The sequence below is a fragment of the Talpa occidentalis genome, unplaced genomic scaffold, assembly GCF_014898055.3.
Source record: "Talpa occidentalis isolate TD23 unplaced genomic scaffold, MPIMG_talOcc4v2.1 talOcc4.9, whole genome shotgun sequence".
In the NCBI taxonomy this organism is placed as follows: Eukaryota; Metazoa; Chordata; class Mammalia; order Eulipotyphla; family Talpidae; genus Talpa; species Talpa occidentalis.
In genome coordinates, this window is record NW_023605305.1 from 113,450,991 (window position 1) to 113,459,133 (window position 8,143).

Sequence of the window (8,143 nt, forward strand, 5' to 3'; positions counted from 1 at the left end):
TGTCCATTCCCTCATCAGAGCCAACACTCGCCCATCGCTGTCTGCAGCCATGCGTGTAAGATGGCTGCTGTCACCTCGCCCAGCGGACAGACCCTCCGAGAGGTCGCGGGACTCAGCCGGTGTCACAGATCTAGAAGGCTTTGAATCAGACCAGTCCTGCCTTTGGCCATTAGGCCTCTGTGCCAGACCCTGCGCCCGTCACCTGAATGCAACCAAGAAAAATACAGACGTGGGTTTGCCCATAGTGCTCACCGTCGGGTAAGAGCAGAGCATCTTCTGCAGAGTAGCCCACTACCAGCATCAGGATTACCTCTTTAAAAATAGGAAATGATTTCAACATCATGATTGTCAGAGAAGATATTCGAAATATCTAACGACCAGTGTGCAACAGCCCCAGACAATCTTCAGATGATCTAAGCACATTGCCCATCACTGTCACTGGCCAGGCAGCCAGTCCCCCAAGGAAATTCTTCCTTGTTATACCCGGAGGGGCTTCCCGAGAGGGGAAGAGTCTTTCCTGGGTACAGACTATGTGTGATGGCAGCGCGGGGTGGAGGGATAATGCTTAAGGAGGAGTAGAAAGACTGGAAAGTGTTAGAAAGGAACAGGGAAGCCAAGTCAGCTTATGAAAAGGAAATTCACAAACACCAATTGGATGAAAACAAACCAGCCGAAATTAAGTTTGCAAAGTATTAGTTCGTTCAATGGTCAAATTGCCAAACTAGCAATTACCAAATGTCTGTTGCTTCTTAGCTACTTAGCAAGTTTATTTATCTATTTTTTTTAAGATAAAAAAAATCCTCCACAAACACAGGTGTGGAGGATCACAGGCAACCGGGAGCCACTACGGACAATCCTGGAGGCACCGAGCATCACCAAGCACCAGAGTGACAGGGTGAGACCTGCGACGGTGCCTGGGACAGCAGGGCACAAATGCACAGGTGTAGAATGAACCGTCCACCTGAAGTCAGTCCACGTTCCTTTGCTTCCACCTGAGCCACCAGGCTGTGAGCAGCCTCCTCTGCCAAACAAAAGCCAATTCCACTGGCAGTGATTCTGCTTTAGTTAGGTAGGGGTCACAGCTGTATCTTTTTTACTAGAGTGTAAAAAGTTTGCTATATTATTGTGATTATTATCATTTAATTACCAACATCATCATCATTTGATAAGGAACCATCCCGTGCAACGCAGCATGGAAGGTGGATCAATGACTCAAAACTGTCCTCTGTTACTAACACTGAAAACATAGGGGGAAGCTAGTCGGCAGCTCCAAAGAGAAGGGATTCAAGGGGTTATAAAAACAATGTCTAAAAAAAATCTCAATTCCATTTTCTTCTTTCCCAGTCGTTTCTCTCCTGAGTTATCATAAACAAAAGTGTGAGAATGTTCCGAAGTCCATCAGTTTTGAACACAAGACACAGGTGCCAAGATCTCGGGGCAAAGCTGGAGTCTGCCTCGTCCTCGCGGAGTGCCCTCGGGCCTTTTCTTAACCTTTCTGAGCACCGGTGTCTTCAGCTGGGATACCCACCACACCCACCCCAGAGCGTGGTTCTGGAGACCACACGACAATGCAGGTGACATTCGAACGGGCCACCCCCACTCCGTCCCCACTGAAGATCTCGCCCCGTGTCCCGAGCATAGGGGTGTGGTCCATTATTATTATTATTAAGAGAATGAGCAGGATGCGCCTGCTTATTCTCTTATAAAAATAGGTAAGAGGAAAAGGAAATTGCAGGGGAGAAGTGTTAAGTCAGCAGACGTCAATGATCTTTGCGAATTTCTCTTGATGCACAAACACCAGCCTCCCGCGTGGTCTCCACCTCAGCCTGGGCTGCCACTGACACCTGCTTGGGCACCCCGGCTCTCAGCCACCCCACCCCACCTTCACTCCTCCCTCTGCTCGCTCCCCACTTCTTCTAATCCCCCCACCTGCCTCTCCTCTCCCTCCACACTCCCTCTCCCTCCATTCCCCATGGCACCCCAGGCCCCCCTGCACCCCCAGCCAGGCTCAGCCTCTTTCCCTCCCCTCTTGAACCCACAGCCACCAGCTCCGCTGCCCCAGCTTCTCCCCCTTCCACCAGAACCCGGGGCCTCATGGTGGGGAAGGTGCTTGAGAGCCCCAACAGCCTTCCTCGGCCACCTCCTGTTTTTCCTGCCCTCACACTGCTGTCTTATTTCTCCTTTTGGCGAGAAAGGCTCCTTTTAGTCTCTGTCTTCAAAAACCATCCACTGGCCCCAATCAGCTGGCTCACCCTACTTTCTTGTGTAAGTTCGCCCCTCCTGAGAGTCGCCCATCACCCCCAAAATGACTGCTTCCAGTCCAGCTCCAACTTCAGCGGGTTGTTTGAGAGTCTTTCACTCTCTGACATGTGTTTAAACGACATGTGTGTTATCACCAACACGTGTCTATGACAGGGACATGCAGGCTGGCGGGGCGAAGACCCTCAAATAACGCCGGGGCTGGCGTTGGGTGGCTCCCTGGCCACTGCAGGAGCCTCTTGTTACAGAGGGCTACTTAAATTTGAACTGCCCTCAAATACCATCTCAAGTGGGTTCCTTGGTCGCACAGGCCACATTTTCGGGGCTTGCATCACAGCGGTGTGGCCACCTCTTGCACGCGGCCTCTGAGCCGCTGCGAGGGTCAGTGTCTTCCTCACCCTGCGTGTCATCCTCAGCTCCTTGGGAGCCCAGAGGAGACCTGTTTTCCCGTCTAGACGCTCATCCCTTCCCCTGGTTTCAGCTTTCTGTGAGCTTTCTCTGCAGGCTGGGGTGCCCAGGGCAGCTCAGGGGGGCTGTCAACTCTGCGGGCTTCCGTCCAGTTGAGGAAAGTGACACTCGGCGGTTGGAGCCCTTGTATAATCTAGACAATTCGCCTGCTTGATCGCGAGGCTCTCGTTTGGCACAGGCCTGCTGTGGCGGGCACCTCACACACCCGGAGCAGGACAGCAGGACTGGCCGGCCCTGGACGCCTCCCCTGGGGGCGAACCCCAGAGGCGCGTCCTGCAGGAGCCAGAGGGTCACAGCTCGGCGTGTGCAGCCCCAGCCCAGCCCCGGCTTCTGAGCGGGTGCTCGAGAGACCCTGCGTGCATGGCGGCGATGACATGTTTAATGAAAGGTAAATATTTACGGTCAGCTTCCAGCAGATGTCCTCGGCGGGTGGGGGAGAGGGGGGCGGTCAGCGAGGCCGCAGCTCAGGGGCTGGGCTCCCCTGTCTGCTGCCCACTGGGTCTCACCTGCCACACTGCTGCGCGCCTGAACTCGACCCCGCGCTTGCTCTGAAGCCAGAGCAGGTGGGGAACCTGGTCATCACGGGCCCGCAGCAGCGCCCCAAGTCCAGGGCGCCCGTGGGCTCCAGTTCAAGCTGCACATCCCCAGGGCGCCCACTGCCACCCAGTCTCCGGGGCGCTGCTGTCATCTAGTGGGGCGATGGGGAAGCGCAAGGATTGGCGCTCAGACTGAGGGAGGCGCGGGAGCAAATCCCACTGCCCTGTGGGGTCGACGCCCCTGCTCCTCAGAGTGCCTGCAGCCGAAAGAGAAGTCGCAGGAATGGAAAGATGCTCGTACCACGCACCCAGACACGACACACATTTCATCTGGGCATCATTTTCTATCCTAAAATTAAGTTCATCAAAAATACTGCCTATCTAGGTGCATTATTTGTTAAAAAAAAAATGCAATGTTTTAACTGTAATATAAAGACAACAATGTTAAATGATTTTAAAAATTGTTTCAATATGGATCTATACTATGTGCACGGACCAGGACATATAATTGGTGGCTACAGAAAATGGTTGCTTGAATTTAAGAGAAATACAAGCATCAGAAGTCACTTGCTACAAGAAGAGCAGGGGAGACCAGCAGAATGCAAGCAGGCACTAGAATAAAAACCTGGTGTTCAGGTAATAGCAGACCAGCCGGGTTAATTGTATGTGATGAGAAATAAAAGAACTTGAATGGGAAGAACAGAAGGTGTACTTTACATGTGGGTCAATGAAAAGAAGGAAAGAAGGAATCGGCAAGACACAGGAGGAGGCCAGGAACTAGCAGAAGCAAGAACGCAGCATATCAGAAGGAGAAGCAGGTGCTCGGGAACCCCTGGGAATGTGGAGAGGGAGGCCAGCATCCTCTGCTATGCAGCCTGGACTAAGCCAGCTCAGGGCCCCGCATTGCCCAGCGTCAGGCTGTTCCCAGCCACGTGTCATTGGGTGGTTTGTGCTGTGATTGGCGTGAGGAGTGACCACCTAGATGGTGCAGCCTGGCACACCTGGGGAGGATGAGCACCTGCGGGTACCCCATCTGCTGGAACATCACTGAGTGACCACGACTGTGCCTGCTCTTTAATATCGAAGAAGGGTGGCCCCGTATCACTGGAGCTTGGCCCTTGGGGCTGCTGGAGACCAGGCACCTGCATATCTGGGGGGGCTGGAACTTAATTACAGTCAGGCGCTGTTGCGATCACCTGTGAGCTTTCTCTGCAGGATGGGGTACCTAGGCCAGCTAAGGGGGGCTGTCAACTCTGTGGGCTTCCATCCAGTTGAGGAAACTGACACACGGTGGATGGCGCCCTTGTATAATCTAGACAATTCACCTGCTTGATTGAGAGGCTCTTGTTTGGCACAGGCCTGCTGTGGTGGGCACTTTACACACATACATTACTTAGTCCCATAATCACCTCCTCAGTGCTCAAGTGTTAGCTTCACTTCGGGTGTGGGGGTGAAACTGAGATTAGGAGCAACGTTAGGTAAGGAGCTTGGTCAAGCTCTTGCAGGAGTGACAGAGCCGTGTTCAAGTGCAATTAACCTCACGGGGACCTCCAGGGGCAGCTAGGTGGGTGGAAGCAGGAATGTTTGTTCCCATTGGTCTTGAGTGATCTGAAGCCAAGGGGTGACTGACTTGCTGTGACTGGGCAGCGGGTGGGTGACAACCTCCGGGACACGCAGTTCGTGCTCCTCCTGTGTCCTGGGGTATCTACTCCACGGCTTGTTTCAGAGATCTCGGAAATCAGCTGCAATCTTAAGCAAATTAAATTAAACGCTGCTGGCAGGATATGAGCGTGGTAATTTATCAACTGTTTCATAATGGAGACCAGAAATTTAAATGTCACTTAGGGCATTTAGTTAAGATCTGTGCTCAGTATGGGAACAATTAGTTCACAGACTGCAAATAAATTCTCTGATTACTTGGGGATGGGATAGTGACTTGTACAAAGCCCCTCTTGGATATGAGGGGGATCTGGCTAGAACATCTGTCGTCAAGTTGGCTCTTGGGTTTGATCCTGCTTGGGGGACTGAGCTGTCCCCCTCCTGCCTTGCTCTGGCGCCTCCTTCCTTGTTTTACTTGCCGGGCCTAAGGTCTGAGAGTAGAGAACTTTCTCCTACGGAGGGTGTTCAAGTATGAAGCATCTTGTTGGGACAGATGCTCTGGGAGATCTCTGTGAAGCAACTTTATGGTTCTTGGAACTGTTCTAAGTATGGCCTGTGAGCAAACAGAGGGCAGCCTGCGAGAAGTGAAACAATCGAGTTCTTGTACCTGGGGTAGGAACATGTAATGGTACGACGACTTCTGTGAACTTTACAAAGTTAAAACACACCTACCCTGTTACTAAGCAATTTCACCCCTAGGCATCTGTCCAGGGGAGATGAAAGTGTGTGCACCGAAGAATTCATTGCACAATTGCATAGGGATGCTCATTGCGATGCTGTTCACAATACACCCCCCACCTCCGAGGCCCGTCAACAGCTGAATGGCCAAGCAGGTGAGTATTACGCTCACCACGTAAAAGCACAATCCTCAGCAACAAGTAGTGGATAAACTACTCCAAGCAACGACATGGATGAATCTCAAAAGCATTTCATTGAGTGAAAAGACGCCAATAATGTAAAGTTCTGGAACAGGCAAAACTAGGCCATGGAGGCAGAAGGCAGAGAATGCTCCTCTCTGTGGGCGGAAGGCACTGATGGGCGTGTGGACAGTGGCTCTCTCGTGGTGACACACCCGGCGGATTCTGGGCTCCTGAATTCTAGTCCTGTACCCATGACCCAAATTTCCCTATGATCGTGGGAGAGTTTTTCACCCCAGGTCTCTGCACCTGACTCCCGTCCACCTGCAGAAACCCCATCTATGTAACCTATGAGAGAAGTCAGCAACTGGAGGGGAACTTTTCTCCCTACCTTAGGCCATGATGAAAGTCATCGGCCTACACGCTCCAGGAAGCCCCTCCTCCCTGCGACTCACCCTGTACATTTGTCCAGCCCAGGGGACAGCCACACCCGGCTCAAACCCAGTGGGGCAGAAAGAGGCCAGCCGTCCCTTCGTCTCGCTGAGCCCCATCCACACTGGCCTGGCTTTGGGTTTCAACAACTCCAGGTTAATATTAACCTGCCCGCAGCTCCAAAGGGCCCGAGAGTTCTTTAATATTAACCTGCCCGCAGCTCCAAAGGGCCAGATAGGTCTTTAACGCTGGTGGCCTTGAACACAGACCTCAAAGTCCAGGGTTCATTCCAACTTCTAGAATCAACTCAAGCAAGGCAGCTCCATGGGCAGCACAGCAGTGACCAGGCAGGTCTGGAGGGGCTGAATTACCCTCTGTTGGGGGTGGGGGGACCAGGAATTCCTTCCCATAGGAGGCACTGTATTGCCCTCTGGGAAGCTAGGAACCACCCACCATTTCTCTTCCCCCAATTTAAGCAGGTACTTTGTCCATCAAGTCCCAAACCAATTTCTGTTTGCAGTCTCTCCTGAAACACCCTCCTTGGGACACTACGCCTGCAGGTGCCCTGCCCTGCCCACTGCAAGTCCCAAGTTTGGTCCCATCTTGAACCCATTCTCTGGAATTCAAGAGATGCTAAACAAAGACAACTCGACTGGCTCAGCCTGGAGCTAGACATTCTCCATGGAGAGGAGTTTACTTAGACGGAGCAGAGGAGGCTGGCGTTACCATTGTTGCCTTGCAAGAGAGAATGTTCCTTAGTTCAGGGCAGGGGTCAGATTCAAGAGGCCTCAGGATAATAATCAGTCCAAATTGAGACTCTCTTATGAGAATCTCCACTGCTCTAACTGACACCAGCACTTTATAAGTATGAACGCATTTCTCATTAAAGTGTAAGAGATGTTATGGGGACACGGAGGCCAAGGACGAGTAAGTTACAGGTGGAAGTTATTAAGTGGCTGTAGAGTTGACCTCGGGCATTAGTTATGCTCCAGCATCTGCGTTCACACATTGTAAAGTCTCCTGGAAGGGAGGGGTGTGGTCCAAGATTGGAAAATGGTGAGAAGGAGTATGGGCTGATGTGAGAGTTGCAGGTGGGCTCAGGCTAGGGCTGGGAAAGGGTGAGAATAGACACGAGAAAGGGATTTCCTGGTGGTGCAAGGGGTTAAGCTCAGCACTATGAAGTAATCCACAGTCTCTGCAGCACGAGTTCGATCCCCGGCCAGGGAGCTACCCACATGGCACAGCAGACCTCTCCTGCCTCTCCCGCTGCTCCCCTCAGCAGTGGATCTCAGTCGGTCTGCCTCTTCTGTTCCCCACTGTCTCTGGTGAATCCTCTCACCCACTGCATCTCTGGCCTGTACCCCAGTTTTTGTATGCATAAATAAATAAATCTTTAACAAAAAAGAAAAAGAAAGGGATTTCCAGACCCCCAATTATGGCCACTAGCAAAAGCATTTCTGAAGTCATCCTGCCATCTAGTGGAGAAGCACAAGTTAGCCATGACCCTTTGAGCAAACACAGAAAGGGCTTTGAGGGAGAAAGATAATTGTTATTTTTCACTCCAACTACAGAGCCTGAAAGAGGCAAACGCCACTGGAGTCTTTGGAATCGCCTCCAGTTTGTACATGCCACCAAATGGAGGTCCAGGCGAGGTTCAAACCCCAAGTCTGCACATTACTTCCAAAAAGTTTGAGCAAATGCATTAACTTCATTTTCTCTTCTAAAAAAAGAGAGAGAAAATAACGTCTTCCCATAAGGTCACTGTGAGGATAGAGTGAAATAACGCACGTGATGTGTCGGGCATGTCATAGCACTTCATGCGTGCTCGTGTCTGTGTCACACTGCGGAGGTGTGGCCAGGCTGGTCAGGGCAGACAGTAGGGCCGTTGGACCATTGGACACTGATCATGACCTTAGTAAGCCACAAGTCAGT